Raw genomic sequence first — 14,526 nt, 5'->3', positions numbered from 1 at the left:
TTTTTTTTGTAGTTGGATACAACATCTTTATTTAGTTTTATGTGATGCTGAGGATGGAACCCAGTGCCTCACATGTGCGAGGTGGGCACTCTACCACTGAGCTACAGCGCCAGCCCTGCTTGGGTATCTTCTGTGCCTTGTGTCTGGAACCCAGATGGATAGCTGGGGAGGACAGTGGTCATGGGTACCTTTCTTAGCTTCACCTCTGAAACTTGTCCCCAGGACAAGGTGGGCCTTTGAGAAACTAGAGAGAGCTATGGACATTTCCTCATGTTGGCCCCCATTTAGTATTCATGAGCACAGGAGTAGGGACATTTTCAGAGATGTTGGGGATCCCCTGAATCCACTCATGGGCCTTAAGAATTTCATTATTCCTTTGCTCTCAAGGTACCCCCACCTCCATCCAGAATCAAGTCTAAGTTCTAAATCATGGTTCAAATCTTCTGCAGTATGGCCCTCAACCTCCCCTCAGTCCCACCAAAGCAGGAGAAGGGGCTTAGCTGGCCCCAGGTGCCTGCAGGCCCCGCCCAGCAGAGGTCCAGACCCAGCCGCTTGGTGCTAAAAAGTAAAAGGGAAATTCAAAGACTCAAGAGGGAACAAAATGAACTTAAAAATAATGAGGATGATTATAATACACATTCTTTACACGTGGCAAAGAGTGCAAAGTTTTCTGGCAAAAGCCACCATTGTTCATATTTATGTAAAACTCTAGCCCCTTACAGTGATTTTGACTCTTCTAGTCTCCCTCTCCCTTTCTTAAACCGGAGGGTTCTTTGCTCTTTTCAGAACAATTTAGGCCTTGTTCTCATTTTTCACTTGGGATGTTAAAAAATGCTCTCGGGAAACAGTCCCACCATTCAGAAATTCCAAATATATCCACGAGCCTTTATTATTCTTCAAGGTTACAGGAATTTTCCTTGGAAACTATTTGCATTTGAGTAGAATTTTTGCCTTTCATGTCTCCTCTTGCTTTTGAAATGAGTCTTGCTAAATTGAAGTCTCTGAGCTTATATTTACTTATTTATTTTGCCAAATCTAGTCTGTCTAAATATGCTTTGTCATTAAAAACCCAAAAAAGTAATTTCAGGCTCTCCTCCTGAATTTCTTTGTAAAAATTAACTGGGCAAGATGTGACAGTGTGCCATTTGTTACCTTCAGCTTCGAGCTGGCGTTGACATTAGAAGAGGAAGCCAAGTGAACATAAAAAGACATCTTTTGGCATCTTTTTCAATAATCTGAACAAAACCTCGAAAGCCATTCCATCTTCTGGTCCCAACTTTGTCAATTAGACCCCAGAATATGCCAAATTTTAGAGGCTTTTTTATCTTTAGGCTAAGATGCTCCTCCAAAGAGAATGGAATATATTGGGTGTTGCCAGCAGAAACCAAAGCACGTACAACTTGAGACCCCAAGGGGAGAATGCTGTGGGTCTTGCTCCTTGCCTGACATTTTGGAGTGGAAAATAACAATGTTGGCACAGCAACATTGTTATTTTCTCCCAGATGGCAAGTGTCTTCACCCCAGAGCCACTTCTGTATCCAGCAATCTGTCCTGCCCAGGCACTGCAAGAACTGTGGAGCCCAACATGGTACCGGGCACCAAAAACAGGCTCCTGGAATACAGCAGGGTACCCAGGAGGAAGAACTGCTTACCATCTTCCTGGGAAACAGAGCACTGCATCATTTTTCAGGGGGAGACCACATGGAGCATTATTGAAAGAACCATCAAGAGCTGCATAAGAGTAGAAGGTCATTTCTTCTTCCTGACATTGATCCATAGTTCCATAGAGTCCCAAAGATGCTCCATGTGCTCTAGTTGGGTTAGGTGTGACTAGGTTTGGTGGGAAGGCCACAGATTTGAGGTCACATGATCTGAAGTCATCATACTTTCCTCCTTTAATAGCTGTGCATCCTCAGGCACACTGCTGAATCTCTGTGGACCTGTAAAATGTGGACATAATGTTTGCTGTGACTTCCTCTGGGTTGCTATGAAGCATAAGTGAGTTGGTGGCAATGAAGCCCTTGGGTAACCTATAAAATGCCACAAATCGGGGCGGGGGTGGCATTCTGACTGGGCTCTGCTGAGATCTCTACTCTTCAAAGTTACCCTGGCCTCCAGATAATTAATTTTTGGCTTGTATCAACTGAGACATTTGGATTCATAGTTGTGTTTTTGAGGCCCATCAATGTGCTCTGGTCTTACCTATTTACCTGCTTCATCATAGGACCCTGGAAAAGATACCTACTCCCTGTGCCTCAGTGATTCCCTCAGGAAAACTGATCTAGTTATATGTTAGTTGGCTTTCCATCACAAAATACCTGAGATCATAACTTATAAAGAGAAAAGGGGGGCTGGGGTTGTGGCTCAGTGTAGCTCACTTGCCTGGCATGTGTGAGGCACTGGGTTCGATTCTCAGCACCACATATAAATAAATAAAATAAAAGTTCATCAACAACTTAAAAATATATATTTAAAAAATAGAGATAGAAAATAATTGTTTTGGACCACAGTTTTGGAGGTTCCAGTCCAAAACTGGAATATCCATTGCTTTAGGCCTCTGCTGGGCATGCCTGATAGGAGTAGCAGGAGTGCTTGGTAGAGCAAAAAGCCACTCTATCTCAAGGCTCAGACTAGCATCCCACAGTTCCTTTCAGAGGATCTTCCCAAAGGTCCCTTTACTTCCCAATATTGCCACTTTGAAGATCAAGCTTTTAATACATGTGCCTTTTGGGAGACATTGAACATCCAAATCATAACAGGTATACAACTCTGCCTGTTTCAAGAAGACCCAAAGAGGGCAAATCAAGTTTATTCACTTGCCCAGAATTTATTGAGGGCTAATTCTGTGCCCAGCACTTAGGATAGAATCATGAATTAAAAACAAAATAAAACTCCTGCCCTAGAAGAAGAGTCAGGCACATGATCAGTCATGTCCAGGTTACAAAAGAAAAACAGGGACAATGCCACAGAGCCCATCATGAGTCCTGCACTGGAATAGCAGGATTAGAAGGGCTCTTCTTGCCAGCTTAATTCCACCAATGCCTGTGCTGTGCTGGTCTAGAAGAAATGGTTAAAGCAGGAACTTTCTCTCTTCTTGCACAAAGTTGGTTCCCCATAAGGCACAGAACCACGGCGCAGGAGTTACATCCTTCATGCAGTGTTCTCAGGCTTAATGTCAGGGAGTGTCCTGAGCAGCCCAGGGTGGAGGTTCCCTATTCTGTACTAAACATAGGGTGATGTCACTCCTTTTTTGCTGACTTGCCCCCTGGAAATTGTTTCTTACTGGGGCCAAAGTAACACTCAACAGTTTCAATAAAGGTGATGGTGAATGATCCACCTGTAGCACACTTGGGCGAAGTCAGCTATGGCCTGGGGTTGACCTTCCCTGACTCACCACCTTGGGAACTTCCCAGTTGTACCTTCAAATAGGATGAAGAGGCCTCCTCCTAGCCTGTGCCTGCACCTAAGGAGGACATCATTTGGACTCTTATCATATGTAGGATGGGCAAGGGGCACTGGACAGGTAGATGCCATCGTGACAATGATATGAACATTCATTCATTCATTCTTCCATTCACTCCTCCCTTCCCCCCTTCCCCAATGATAGGAAAAGGAAAATAAATGCACAAAAGTTGTTATTAGAACTTTTGGTCAATTCAAACTTATGTCTCTGTCAGCCTATTGTTTTGGCTGTCTTGACAAGTCCTGCCTGGTTGGGGACCTGCATCTCTCTTTAGAGTATGGGACCATTGTTTTAGCTTTGGACATCAGCAGAAACTCTCAAGCAAAAGAAAATCCAACTTAATTTCTGTCACTCATTCGTTCATTCTTAATATGATTCGGCAAACACATTCTGTGCCTAGGACCATGCCACGGTGCACCCCATAAGGAGCAAAGCTGGCATTTGACTCTGTCTTCTTCTAGGTGGCCTGGGGGGATCCACCAATTGCTGGTTACTTGAAACCTTTCAAGAACATCTAGATTTGAAGACTCCAACTGAAGCACAGTTATCCTGCACTAGTGCAGGGCTACAGACAGGTGTAGCTTCACATTTGTCACAAGGGTCCTACATGCTACCAGATCCAAAAGTGCCTTTGAGTCTTCTTCGATAACTTAACCATCAGGATTGTTTTAGTGTCAAGTGTATTTTGCTGACCTCTGATTCTTTAGCAAGTACAAACTTATTTATGCTTCTATTTTAATACTAAGTAAACACATGGTCTAAGATAGAGACAGAGCCCTATAATCAGAATATTTGTTAGATGCTATCTCATTATTTGACCTGACTGAATTCAGACCATTTTCTAAATTTTTTTATAGAGTAATTCATCATTCTGTGATATTGGATATATACATTTGTGGGGTGTGTGTGTGTGTGTGTGTGTGTGTGTGTAAGTTTTTTCCTTTTTTGAGAATGTTTTTATTATATTGAATTTTGCTAGAATTTTCTGTCTTATCCAAAAAAGGTGCCCACTTTCCTGGTTTTCATGGATAATGCATTGAAATATTCAATTTAACTTGATTTTTTAAAAATGCAAATTCATATGTTTTTAAAACTCTCCGCCTGTTCTTGGCACTGCCAATGATAAACATTCGACTCAGAATGTCGGCCTTGTTCCTGAAGTTGGAGTCCGTGTGTTTTGGTTTCCTGGGTTTTTTTTTTTCCTTTTTTCATCTCATTAAACCTTAGCATAGATGAAAAGTTTTGATCTCATGTAGGGAAAAACACCAGAGAATCTTCATTGTTGCCAAATATTACATTTATAAAGTCTTGTAGTCTAACCTCGGCTCCCTGATGTAATATATAAATCTCATTAACCTTATAAATATATTTTCCAAGAGCAAGGAACTTTCTCTTCTTCCTTTATTATGTCTAATTTGCATACCAGCACATAGTCCAAGTGTTGGCAGATAATAATATTTTAAAGGGCATTGAAGTATAAGAATAACTACGTACTTGCAGATGTGTTATGAAATATACCCTATTAGTCACTTTATATTTGAAAGGCAGAAAAATAGGCACCTAGCAACAGCAGGCTGTCACTCAGGATTAGAGAAAAGCCACTTTACAGCCGGGAGTTATTACCCCCTCTTTTGGGGAATGCCAGGCTAGTATATTTAACTATACAAAAGATCTCACAAGGAGACTTGGCTGCTGATTGTCCATATTCATGGTGAATGACAGTAATGACTTCCCCAAAGGATCCTTTGGGTGGTAGAGAAGATAGGGCTTATTGGGAGCTTTCCAGACGCGTTCATAAGTCAGTTCTGTGCAGAGAGACCCAAGGCTCCACTTGTAAGCTCCTGGAAAGCCACTGGTCCTTCTTCCTCCTCTTCTTCTTTGAGCGGATTCCTAAGAGGGCCCCCCAACTCTGGAAATAAGAATCAGACCCTTAACACCCATTTAGGATCCACCTCCCTCCACCAGCCATGGGGGAGAGTATATAAATGTGGAGCTCATGTTAGCACCGGTTCAGACTGAACTTTCAGAAGGTTCTTTTCTTGCACCAGTTAGGACAGGGGAGAAGGAGTAGGAGGCAAGTGAAGGAGATAAAAAGGAAAGAAACACTCAAAGTGACCCTCATCTGGGAACCCCTGAAGGCACTTGCATCTGGGCCAGTGTAGTGGGGAGCTTCAGGGTCCCTAAGGTTGTTCTTGTGACATTCACTGACCCCTGTGGCAAATACGAGGTCTGGGACTGAAGACACAATCCTAGCCTTCAAGAAGTTCCCTCTTGGGGCTGAGGTTATGGCTCAGCGGTAGAGTGCTCGCCTAGCACGTGCAAGGCCCTGGGTTCGATCCTCAGCACCACATAAAAATGAATAAATAAATAAAATAAAGTTATAAAAAAAGGAAAAGGAAAAGGTCTTTAAAAATATTAAAAAAAAAGAAGTTTCCTCTTAGAAAGCTTAGCACTTTGGGAATGTTCCAGAAGCAGGATTTTCTCTTTGTGTCATAATACTTGGTAGCTGGCAGAAATTCACATGTGGTCAAGTTAACCTCTTGCCTTCAAGTCTTAGCTTATGTTGGTCATGCAAAGACATATAAAGAGGTGCCGTGAGGTGCGGTGAGGATTCACATACCTGGGGAAAGCCAAGGCTGGAGTGGAGATGGACTTCCCATCTCTTCTCAGTGGGGCAGAAAAAGAAGGAAGATAGATAGATGGATAGATAGATAGATAGATAGAAATAAATAAATAAATAAATGGAACAAAAAATGGTCTCTATGAGAACTACATGGTAGTAATAATTTCTCAACATCATAATTAATGCCATGCTGGGTGCAATATCGCACGCCTGTTATCCCAGTGGCTTGGGAGGCTGAGGCAGGAGGATTGCAAGTTCAAAGCTAGCCTCAGCAAATAAAGCAAGGCACTAAGCCACTCAGTGAGATCCTGTCTCTAAATAAAATACAAAATAGGGCTGGGGATGTGGTTCAGTAGTCAAGTGCCCCTGAGTTTAATCTCTGATACAAAAAAAAAAAAAAGAATTAATGCCATGGAGAATGGTTAAAATGGCAAAGTTTGTGTTATATAATACCTAAAAATGATATAATATGCCCCAAATCATGAAGTGTGCATTTTAAATGGATGAATTGTATGGTATCTGAATTTATATCTCAAACTTTTTTTAAAAAATTGGTATCTACAGGCAAAATGTGTTGCTTTGTGCCTGCACACACCTCCTGGCAGGAGAGAGCTCCAGTTCCTTAGTTGATCTACTTTGGGTGGAAATTATCAGAGCTAGACAGGGCAGAGGAGAACTGTTACCTGTACGCCCATTACCAAAGGTGTCCCGGAGAAAGAAGCAAAGTATGATAAATGTTAAAATAATACCATAAAATTACAGGTTTAACATAATTCTGGAAGGGGAAGATTCTCTACTAGAAAGCCCATAACCAGTTCTACTTTCTAGATGCACTTTGTTGGCTCATGAAGTCCACTAGACAGAAGACCACGAGAAGCTCCTGCTGTCCCTTTGAAACACACATCTGTGCTTAGGACCACAGCACATCTGTTTTGGTTATACTTTGGTGTCAGTACACTAGAAGTACAGCACCAAGGTCAAGGGGGTGTGGTGTGGCAGAGGCAGTGGTAGGTGGGTCAAAGACCTGCCTTTTCACCTGGAGACTCACTTGCAGTGGTCACAGTCTAGGCTTCCTCGGCCATAAAATGCAAATGAGGATACCTTCCTTGTCCTCTCCTTGGAGTGGTGTGAGGAGCAAACTCCAAACAAGATCATTTGTGAAGTGTTCAGGAAACTGTGATTCACAGCCTCGGTGGGAGCTCTTCTGCATGCACATAATAGAAACTTCATCCAGTGAGAAAGGAGACTCAGATATCTTTCAGAAACTGTGGCAGGATCCAGAACAGGGTTCTGGAAAGCAGGGACCATACGCAGTTCACTCCTGGTGGCTTCTCTCTGCTCATCCCTCTGCTTTGATTTCTACCCCACTTCCCCTAGACTGGATTTTGTTGTTCTGCTTTGCAAGGCTCAGCATGGCTGCCCTATGGCCCCTGTGAATACATACCCACTGTTCAAACCACTTTTATGTTAGGTCCTCGTCCAGCTGGCTCAGCCCAGGCAGGTGGGCCCTCCTAGTCCAATGAGACATGAGCATAGGTAGGGGTCACGTAGGATAAACTCAGCCATCCCTTGTGCAGCCCTGGGGGTGTGAGCTGGGCAGGTAGCAGGAGACATCCTTCCAGTTGTTATGGCAACATCTGGTAGTGAGATTGCAACGGTCAACTGGAGAGAGAGGTTGGGTTCTGAGGGCTTCCTTCCTAGTGTCCCCATCTGGCAGTCTTCCATGAGTTCTATTGGGTGAGCTCTGTGGAGACTGGCCGTGGCAATGTGAGCAAATGTGAGCTGGAGGGCCCCGAAGCTATCTTGCAGCCCCTCTGAAATGGGGAGCAATCTATTCTGCTTGTTTTGGGGGTCCATTTAGCATTTCTTATGAGTAAAGGTGGGTACAAGTCAGAGAAGCCAGTTTCAAGCCAGGGGAAACCAAACAGCAGTGATTCCAGGGCTGCTTTTCTGGTTCCCTCTGTCCTGGTCCTGCTGCCCTTTGAGCCACTGTACAAGGACCAGCTTTCCTCCCAGAGATGGCCTGGTGAGATCCGCACTGCTCTCCCCTATGAAAGTTCAGGACGCTGAACTAGCCACGGCTGCAGATCTCCCCCTTCCCTTTCCTGTATTTCTGCAGTTACCTATTTCTCTCTTGGCCTTCAGAGCTGTGGGAGGGTGAGCAGGTGTTGGGAGCAACTTTGTCCCTTTTAAGTCAACTTCATTATATGGAGAAGCTCCAGTTCTCTGTGTGCATCTGGCAGCTCCTCCAAGGCCAGAGCACTGGACAGGCTTCCTGAGAGCCGTGCTGGCCTGTCCGAGGTCATGGGGGCTAGGCCAGGCCTGCTTGTCTCCCTTCCAAGAGCTACTTTTCCAGTGGATATACCAATAACTGGATGCCTCAGAGAGACTGCAATAGGGTCAGGGAGCCACTCTGTCAAATATCATGACCTACCTGAAGTTCAGCAGTCAGTTTGTGATTGGGCCCACTTTGCACAAGGGTGCAACCCGCTGTTCTTGCAATCATTAACTAGAGGGATGGTGCAGGTGGGGGAAGGGTGGGTCAACATTTAAGCAATGCCATCTGATGGGGGTGCTGAAAATGAACAAAGGTGTGAATTATTCCACAGCTGCTCACCCTGGCATTTATTGTGACTTTAAAATCTGCGAACATATGGTAACGGCTGGAAGCATGGAATAGCAGTTGGAAGCTCGTTGACTTAAGGAAAAAAAACAAAAAACAAAAAAACCCAGCCATGCTTATACTCCGCATTTGCCTCCCTGCAAAATGTGGTCATCCTGCCAGCCCTCTGTGCTCCCAAGTCTGGAGAAAGTCCAGGACAAAATGTCCCCCTTCGTTCAGTTCTCCCCTGTACATTTGTGCAAGAGTTTTCCCCTCTTGCAACAGAAGAGAGGATTCTGGTTCTGGGTATTTGCAAGCACCTTGGCCTTCTGCAGCTTTTGATGGATCTTGTTCAGAATGTACTTTTTGGTTTTGACTGATGGAGACGTTGGGGTGATGTTTTGTTTGGGATCCATCGTGGTCCTGGGGAATTCAAGCTGATGGCTGCTTCTCTTGACAATAGAGGGAGACCTGCTGTGTGGCCAGGCGATGCCCAGGCCCCCCTCTCTGGTCATCCAGCAAACCCCACTTCTTATCCATCTTCTCTGTAAACTTTGGGATCATCCTGGTGGCGATGACCACTCTTCTCTATGCTGGGACTGACTTCTGCCTCACCCACTTTCCACATTACATGTTTTGTCTTTCCTAAGTTGTAAGATCCTGAAAGTTCAGACCCCGCTTTTCTCCATTTGTCCCCTGACGCACTCAGTGGTCCCTGAGGGATGCAAAGGAGACATGGGATGTCTTTTCCAAACTGCTTCTGTGGTGGGGGAGAGCCCGTGGCCCCTGACTGCCTGCTCAGCCAACACGATCGTTCAACTTTGCGTCTGCTGTGGAGCACAATGTCTTCAAGCAAAGACAGAGGCCATGATTCTCAAGCGGGTTCCCTGGTTCCTGAGCCCTCTTCTTTCCTACCCAAGTTGACTTGGGATCAAGGGGTGCTCCTAGCACAGAGGCCAGCTTCACTCCTCTCAGAGCTGGTTGCATGAGAAAACAGAGCTTCCCCCAGATGCTCGTTCTCTCACACAGCAAGTTCTCCCAGAAGGACCAGTTCAGGCAGTAACTTCTTGTCTGAACATGTCTCTCTAGAAAGCCCCTTGCAGAGAGAGCTAATTTCTTATCCTATATCCACCCATGCCTTCTTAGTAACAGAACCAAAATGTTAGTCTAGTTAGCATTAACTCAGTGAAATGATTCTGTTTCCTGGAGCTTTTTGCAAAAGTGGAGTTATTGGCTGGGATTTCTAGAAAAGCCCTTCTATTTTTTTTTTAACTTCCTATAGTGTGTGGGATGATGATATGATGGTTGGCACTGCAACAGATATACTGAGGCTATGAAGAAAAGACCAAAAAAATCACAAAGACTCAGCCCTAATTTTCTTGAGCTATTAAATCAATGCCAGTAATTCCCCAAGTCTGCGTTTCTCATGACATGATCAAAATAAGCCTTTATATGTTTAAGTAACTATAGTTAGCTCTGTTTAGAGACAGCATGGATCTATCGTGGTCTCTGAAAGCAATTCCTAACTGATACCCTGCATTAAGGAGAGAGTAATTGGATGATCACTCAAAGGCCTTCGTAACAGAACTAGGCTTTCAGGAAGCCAGAGTTCTCAGAAATTCCTTCCTTGCTGACAAGCCCTCAGGCCCATCTTCTCTGAGTTTAGTGAGATTCTTTTTGGTGTTCCCAAATTTATCTTCTCCAGTGAAAGTGAAACACGAGAGCCACTGGGCTCCCTCCCCAGAAGCAGTTTGGAAAAGCAAATCATCATCTCCCTTCGACACCTGGTCACCTGCAGAAGCGCTGCTGAGACCAGGCCAAGCGCTACAAGTTCAAGTTCTCCAACATCTGTCAGCTGAGCTGTGACTTTCTTTCTTTTTTTTTTTATAACTTTTTATTCTGTTATTTATTTTTATGTGGTGCTGAGGATGGAACCCAGTGCCTCACATGTGCTAGGTGAGCACTCTCCCACTGAGCCACAAACCCAGCCCCTACATGCTTTTTTTTAAGTACAAGTAAAACAGAGTATTTAAATGATTCAAATTTGGTTCCTTAAGCATTCTGTTGGGCTCCTTTACCTTGGTCCACAGCTGCCAGCAATCCAAAGCTTTATCCTATACAGACATTTTCAAATTTTTAGCCAATCTGTGCATTGTCTTCGTTTCAGACTGTGCTGAAGTCACACTGCAGAGATTTTACAGAGGCAGCCACTATTGTGTCCTTGTACAAAAGCTTTCTCTGAGGTTCGGGCCCCTTTAAAAGGCCTATACCTTTTGGTAGCCAGGCCCTCATCTCAGGCAGCCAGTTTGTTTTGCCTTTTTGCAGGGCTGGGGATTGAACCCAGGGCCTTGTGTGTGCTAGACAGACACCCTGCCACTGAGCCACACTGCACCCTGCAGTGGGGGGCAGTTTGATGCATAATGATGCTGGGGCACTGGGGGCACAGCATTGATGAGGATGGCCAACCCCGGCCTTCTTGCTCCTGTACACCTGGGTGGGGTAAGAAGCCCGTCAGTGGTGAGTGGATTTTGGAGAAGCTGCACTCCATCCTGAAAAGCCACCATCCCACTTTGTGAGCCCTTTCATGCCTGCAATGCTGCCCAGGACCTGAAACTCTTAAATCCCCCTCTACCTGCCTCCCTTCTTGGGTCACCCTGCCCCCAGCTTCCTGCTGACTTCTGTAAGGAATGTACTAAGGCAGTCATAGCATGTCAGCACTAGGAGGGGCTTCAGAGACGGCCTCACTGCAATTTCTAATTTGACACATGGGTAAACTGAAGTTCATGGCAGACCGGAGACTTGCCTCAGGATATCACTAGATAGCAGCCTTCCCTTGAGTCTTTATTTATTTATTTTTTTGGTACTGGGCATTGAACTCAGAGGCACTTGACCACTGACTGAGCCACATCCTCAGAGGCACTTGACCACTGACTGAGTCCTATTTTGCCTATTTTGTATTTTATTTAGAGACAGGGTCTCACTGAATTGCTTAGCGCCTTGCTTTTGCTGAGTGAGGCTGGGTTTGAACTTGTGATCCTCCTACCTCAGCCTCCCAAGCTGCTGGGATTACAGGTGTGCACCACTGTGACTGGCTTCCCTTGAGTCTTGACCCTAGACCAGAATGTTTGGCACAGTAATAGATTCAAGATTATTCTTCCATAGCTTTTTCTATATGTAAGACTCCATTTGGAGGAATCTATCGAATCTTTTTTTTCCTTTTTTTTTGTTATTAAAAAGTTTAATATGAAAATGTTCATTGCCCAATTTTTATGTCATAGTTAAACAGGCCCTTTGGAGAGGAAACATGAATTTCTCTGCTGAGCAGTCATTATTTATATTTGTCCCAAGGTTTCTAACATGAGGATACTTTTCCTTGTGTTAGCAACTTCCAGTATTGTTCTGTTGTCCGCTAGTTGCCATCTCCACACATTCATCTATCACAAGATTCATTAAGGGGTCAAATCTCTGCGATATTCCTTGGATGTGTCTGCCACCACTTAATTTTGCTGTAAAGTCCAATGCTTTTAATCCCCATGTTCTTCAAGTACAGTGGGATTAGGTTTTTAATTAGGTTGAACAAACCTGTTTTTCATAACTTCTTGTCCATAAATTTTTTCACCTCAGGAGGATGAGCTTTGCTCATCTTGTCTACTTGGCAGGTTCAGAGATGCTTTGGAATCTATCTGATCTTATTCACTGTATGCATGAGGAACGTAAAGCCCAGAGAGGTTAAGTAACTTGTCCAAGATCACAAGTAGTAAGTGGCAGAATTGGGATTTGAGCCTGGTTTCATTCCTGACTTATATGCTAATGCTCTTCCATTGACTATTCACTTCCGTCTAGATGACAGATCTCTAGTGAACTCCTTGGTCAGAGGGATTCTGGCTTAATCTCTTACCTCTGGAAGAGCACTTGCCTAAATATGTTAATAATAGGAGCTAAATTAACCAATCCAAAACAGAACAAAAATAAATGTCATCATTCAATAAATATCGTTTTAAACCAAATTAAGCAGTTTTTTAAAAGCTAATTTTCTGCACATATTCTTTTCAGCACCTTTAATGCTGATAGACATTGTGAATTCTCTGAGAGTTAAAAAGCACTTCCCAATCTTTCCAGACCATAGAACCCTTTTTTGATGCAATGTTGTCATCATACTGTAACCTCAGGAAAACTAAATTGGGTGAAAAAGGCAACATGTATTTCATTATTATGAAAGTAGTTTTGATCTCGAGGATCCCCTGTAATGGGCTTCACCATCAGCAGGGTTCCCTGGATCACCCTTTGAGAACTGCTGTCCTCAAAAGTAATATTGTCAAAGTCAGATCTGAAGCTCATTGGCATGGGGCTACATATATTCTTGCCTGCTACACAGAACAAAGGAGAGCAGCAGATGGAAGAATAATTCTAAATATGGAAGAAAAATTCTAAATATGTTTTTAGAATCAGTTCTATGGGTTCCTTTTATCCCCCTTTCTTCTCTTCCCTCTTTTCTTTTCCTTTAAAAAAATCCCTTGTTGCTCCCTACAGGATTTAGGGTAGCTTAATCTGCCAGTAAGCCTATATTCCTGTTGACAGAGACGTATTTAAGCTTAAGTAAATGATATTATTGGGGGGGTTATTCCTGACCTTGCACATCCTGAAAATTCTCCCCTAATAGCATCCTAGAGGTTAACCTAAAACTTCTATTATTAGCATTTTGTTTATTTGACTAAGGCAGCTTTTTGAGAAAGCTGCTTGGGTTTAGACACAATGTCAACTTGGGGAGAGGTGTGAACACCTTTGGCTCCTCCCACCTCAGCCGGAGAATGAGCCCCTCGGATTAGGGGACCCATCCAGGGAGGGATTCCTGAGGAACAGAGACTCAGGATGGGGAAGTACTGCAGGACCCTAGAATGTGAGGTGCCCTGGTGGGAAGTAACCACTCTTACCTTGGCTCTTTTTTTTTTTTTTTCCTTTAGCAAAATGTCCAAAATACATTTCATTTATATAACAGTTTTATTTAGGGCCTGGCCCTTGATCCAAGGTCCTTGTGTGTTTATACTGGACCAGAGGTCTTTGAACCTGACCTCAAACCTCAGGTCAAGGCCAATGAAGCCTTTGCAGTACTGTTCTCGAATTTAACAATCCAGGCCAGATGGGAAAAATGAAATCTACTTTAGGTGAGGTGATCCCGGGTACTGACCAGCAACGTGTTCCAGTTGTCCTTTGCTCACAAGGCAGGTGAGTGGCACAAGGATGTGTCTTCCAGCACAATCTAGGTCAGGGGCAGAATCATAGACTGGGGGTCTGTGGGTGCTCTCTCCCTGGAGAACATGATAACTTCCATCCTTTCTTTTCCGTTCTCTCAGGCTCTGGGGCTCTGGCTCCCTGTATTTGGGAACTGAGAGGGCATGATCATCAGGCAAGGCCACACAGAATGGCCCACCTCTCCAGACTTGCTGTGTGCGCCAGCTGTGTCTCCAGCTGTTAGCGTCCCGTAAGGTTGCTAAACCCCTTGTCAAGGCTAACCCATCCACCCAAGTGTTTAACAAACGACAAAACAGGTTCATTAGGGGCTTTACACATACATTCTAATTCGAGGAAATTTAGAAAATACAAGAAGGAAAATGGGAATATCATCTTATTACCAGAAACTCCTCCATGCATTTGGGGGAACATCTTCCTGCCCTTCCTGGCTCTCTGGGGCTCTCAATTTGCAGCTGGAAAGGATTCCCCTGAGGTCTAAGCATGGGCACCCCCACCCTGGGCAGTGACTGGCAGTTAATGTCATGGGGGAAGAGCCTGTTTCTGTTTGGATTCTTGGACCTGGAGGGTGAATGGAGAGGAGAATGTGGA

The 14,526-nt window shown here is 44.2% G+C and overlaps 1 non-coding gene and 1 pseudogene across 1 annotated transcript; both read right to left on the bottom strand.

Annotated features, from left to right (window-relative positions):
- Positions 1 to 11,007: 11,007 nt before the first annotated feature.
- Trnaa-agc (transfer RNA alanine (anticodon AGC)) lies at positions 11,008 to 11,079 on the bottom strand. The gene has a single exon. It is a non-coding gene; the product is annotated as a tRNA-Ala (tRNA).
- Positions 11,080 to 12,020: 941 nt separating this feature from the next.
- On the bottom strand, positions 12,021 to 12,331 carry LOC139706220 (small nuclear ribonucleoprotein G-like; annotated as a pseudogene).
- Positions 12,332 to 14,526: the final 2,195 nt, after the last annotated feature.

The sequence above is a fragment of the Marmota flaviventris genome, chromosome 6, assembly GCF_047511675.1.
Source record: "Marmota flaviventris isolate mMarFla1 chromosome 6, mMarFla1.hap1, whole genome shotgun sequence".
Taxonomy (NCBI): Eukaryota; Metazoa; Chordata; class Mammalia; order Rodentia; family Sciuridae; genus Marmota; species Marmota flaviventris.
The sequence above is the reverse complement of the archived record's forward strand: the minus strand, read 5'-3'. Positions and strand labels throughout refer to the sequence as shown.